The sequence below is a fragment of the Nicotiana tomentosiformis genome, chromosome 6, assembly GCF_000390325.3.
Source record: "Nicotiana tomentosiformis chromosome 6, ASM39032v3, whole genome shotgun sequence".
Taxonomy (NCBI): domain Eukaryota; kingdom Viridiplantae; phylum Streptophyta; class Magnoliopsida; order Solanales; family Solanaceae; genus Nicotiana; species Nicotiana tomentosiformis.
The window spans coordinates 50302111-50306798 of record NC_090817.1 but is presented as its reverse complement, the minus strand read 5'-3'; positions in this window follow the sequence as shown (position 1 = coordinate 50306798).

The window sequence follows — 4688 nt, the reverse complement described above, 5'->3', positions numbered from 1 at the left end:
ACTCGCCCTTTCTTATCCTTACTCCTGTCTTCCTAAAACCTTGTCGCTTTACCATTATTTAGCTTGCGACCTACACATATCTAGTTATACTACTCGCAACCTTCTTTCAACTTGCTTGCACCATAGATTTCCTTGTGTTATTTTGGAACATCAAGCGAGATATCACATCGTCTCAAACTCTTCTTTACTCTCTTAACTAGGCCTCTCGGTACCTAGAAACCATAGGCTGGAAGATATATGCCACTAATGATGCCGCTATCATTCCTGGATACTGAATCCCAGTGCTTCTAGCCTTCTATCCGAAGTATGGACTATTCATGATCTTCTGCATTTGAGTATCTCGTACGTCTTTCACATTTACCTTACTTACCTTAAAATCTCGCATCAAATCTTCTATCTCTTTCATGACCTCCCTTCTACATAGGTATAATTCACATTCGCGACTTGAAGCTCTATTATAATACTTGCACCTCTGGTGCATACACACTCCGGTGGGAGCTTCATATTGACTTCTTATGAGGTTGATACTCTTCTAACTGACTTTATCGTAGACCATTATAGAATATGTCTACTGTACTATCTGTCTTATAACTCTGATATTAAGAGCGATCCTGCAATGTTCTCAATCACGATTTCTATAATTTTCTGGGTCCAATAATCAGACTCCCGATTTACTTTGTTGTTGTAACTCTTTAGTTTCCTCTTCCTTCTGATCAGCCTTTATGTAGGCTTAAGCTATCTTTTATTTCCATAACATTCATACGGTACCTTTAACTACCCCACCTCTTGTCTGAATATTTCCCAAGCATCACGATTTCATATCTGCGAGACTGAATTTCCCATGTTGGGGTTCACTACGTTTATCTTGCATGATCTGTTGATTTTTCTGTAACCTCTTATCTAGCCATGACTAGGCTGTTCCTGAACCAACTACTAACTACTCGTTGGCCCATTCTCATATCAATATTCCGCGTAATCTTTCTTGGGTCATTTTTTTTGTCTTAACTTACCACTCGCACTGGCTCCTTATTTATCCATAAAGTCCTGGGCAGGAACCCCTCACTTCCTCTCCTTGACGTCATGTTTGCATAATGTTCTAGGATCGTAGCCTATCTGTCGGCTTTGAATAAGTGCAATCTCATCCCTTTCTTATTTTTATTGCATTTTTCCTTTACCATTCCATAGCTACTAGAACCACTTAATTCTGACTTAATGCCACATCACTCCATATTCCCCCCTTTAGGGGAGTTCTAAGATTTAGAGCTACGACGATCTACCTATAGATGTTTTACCTCTTTATCTTTTTCGTCTTTTCACATCATCGATGATCCTTACTCGCCTTGATAACAAAATTTCCTTACTCGCGAGGGTGACACTTAGTATAACTGGTACATACAATCCCTTAAGCTTAACTTTGCTCACATTTCTTGCTTTAGGGAAGCGTCCTCCTGAATGACCTTTAAAGGTTATTCTTCTGTCGTCCATTCTATTATCGCCGGAACAAAATCTGAAATTCTCATGATGTCGACCATTATCAATTCATTCAGTCCCTAATTCATGTTTAGTTTATCTTGTTCACCAGCCCATACTGATTTCTAGTACTCTGGGTCTAACTTTTCCTTCCGGTAGTTGTGTTGGAGTCACGAACTTATTTCTCGAAATGAGGATATGACTTTATGGCCCGCATTCTTTTGTTGTCTCAAGGCATGTCACCTCTCGTCTTATCCTTCACTTGACTATAGACTCTGTAATACTGTCATTTTCATTTTTTTCCCACCGTTGCCATCCATGTATCACGTCTTACTCATAATCCTTCATTAACTCTCTTCTTATTTCCCTGCTAACATTTATGTTTATTACTTTATTTTAAAAACTCGACAAAGACATTCTTTTGCTTTTAGCTCCCCTTGCTCCATCTACTGGCTCTTCGGGTTACCTAACATTATTTCCCTAATAGGAACGGGAGCCACACTAAGGTAATATTTATCCCTTCAAGGCTTCCGGTGTCTATCCTTGTAGTACTCATATCTAGCTGTACTATTTTAGAGTGCACCATTTGGGTGTCTCACAAGGAGATCCATTACCACGTTTGCACTATCCTTTGGAAATGTCAACTAACACTGACAATCCATCCACCATTTTGGGTCACTCTAACCCCAGCCGGATCCTGATATCCGTCCTTCTCTTATATTGCTTCTGTTAGCTTCCATAGGGCATAAATGAGATGGGTGTGGCCAATTGTACATACCTCTATTACAATTGAAGGTAACTCAAAATGCTTATATTTCTATGCTTGAATTGTAAATACTGTTAATCTTCACCTTGCTTCTTTTACTTGCTGAAACTTGTGTCTACCTTCCGATTCTCTTATTCCTTTTTACCGTAAGAGTGGATAGGCATTCTTGCCTTAGGGATCCTTATCAAGAAGCTTACACATCTTAGTATACACATGATCTACTGAATACCTCATATTTATCCATCATAAGCATGATGCAAATTCGAGTTCCTCTGACTCAACTCTTCCACCACTTTCTCTCTTACCAACCGTCTTTATGGATGTAGGCATCGTCGTATTATGAATAAGATAAATTTTAGGAACTTGAGTTCTTACAACTGAGCTCTACCACACGATCTAGAGTAACAAGAAAGAGTGACAGTCCTAAATTCCCTGTAGCCTCCTGCTTATAAGTGTGGTGCACAACACACCCATAAACAAGACTCTACTAGACACGGTCTGTAGACAACCCTAGGACAGAACTGCTCTGATACCACTTTTGTCACCACCCAAACCGATGGGCCGCGATTAGTGCCCGAGTCCTACTTGTCGAACACCCTTAAGCATACAACTAAGATATAAACATAAATAACATCTGCTGAATCACGAGAATAACATGCATGAGGAAAACCTGTCCAAAAGACATATATACATATACGTGCGGAATACGTAGGGCGAGTCGACAAGGCTGCTATAGACAACTATATATAATGTCATGCATGTGGTATAAATGTCATGTCATGCATAGGTATAAGTGTACATAATTTTATCAAGCCTCTGAGGGCATCCTATCATATCATCTCGGCCACTGTGGGCAAAATCATCAACATATACCAGCTGATCAGGTGGTGGTGCATATATAACGACGTAACCTTTTCCCATATCCCATATACATATGTATACATATATTACGCGTATATAATGCCATCTGGTCATGGGTCAATGTACACGTATAAATGAATGAAATGCATGAAAATATGTTCATAATCTCTATATTCCTTTCGGATAAACTTTATCAAGTGCGTATCATTCTGAGACCCATGAACAGAAGATATAATAATATGTCACATGGGGAATCAAGAACATAGAGACCCCTAGTATTTCTATGAATATAGTCATTTATGAAAACTGTGCGTTTGCTCATTTCTTCTGTATAATTTGGATCATGCCAAAAAGAAAGAAGGGATAGCCTTAACATACCTGGAGTAGGGAAAAATCCGTATGATATTCTTGGAAAAGGTTGTACCGTACTCCTTTAGAACCGCAAAATTTTGCGTTGCTACTGTGCAAAGAAATCTCGTTGGTTGAAGAAATCACGTTGCAAAATATTGTACGACGTAATGAAAAACGTTGCTTCAGAACACTTCTACTTCATGCTGTTTGCCGAAGAGACTCCTTAGATCTAAAGTGAAATATTGAATGGAAAAGAGTAAAATGATTCCTATGTCTCATTCTTTTGCTTTCTTGATAACACTTTTAACCAAATGAGATAAGGTACTAACTCTTTACACGTTGCCACCATGTAAATTGAATTAAGAGTCATTAAATGGAATATGGGGGGCTGCCACGTTTTGGGGAGGGTTTTTTAATCTTATCCTATAACTAATTAATTAATTAGGTAATATCACGATACCCGATAATTAACCAATTACCCACATAATCAAGAATTATATCAAATTACTTAAAATACTACTCACTTTTAATACACCTTATACACCTTACTATCATGGTCATGTAGTACCTTGTATGGCACTAGTCGATAAATACTAGGTATTTTAGCTCGGACCGTATTTTATCTTAAAATGTCACACTTCGACGAAAATTCATTTTCTTCGATTTGCTTACCCTCTCACCTTCACGAATTTACTCATTACTTATTTGAAATAGCATAATGCTTATAATCTCAAAATAATTCCATTCGCGAACTTACGGCAAAACTTTAATTTATGAAAAATGCGGGTTGTAATGTCTTATTTCCGAGCTTCCATCAATTTATTTATGTCGTACTTTCATGTACGAAAGTATAGGGTGTAACATGTTGCCTCGAACCCATGGGTTACTCATATGGGAAATGAGACATGATGAGGATTTTAGCTTCCTATCTTGAGCTTTCTCGCACGTTCTGGAGTGTGAAAGAAGTTTGAAATTCTCAAATGTCCATGCAGCCTCCTCATTATAGATGTGGTCGACAACACACCGATAAGAAAGATTCTACTAGACACGGCTCCGAGACATCTTAGGACACTTTAAAACACTTGGCTCTGATACCAAGTTTGTCATTCCCCAACATTGGGGAGCGCGACTGATGCTCAACCGAGATAACCCAACCGAGCAAGCCTGTTAGATTTCCTTCTACCCAAACTCATCCATGAATAAAGAGGAGATGTACTCCACTAATCAAACACATAAAGGA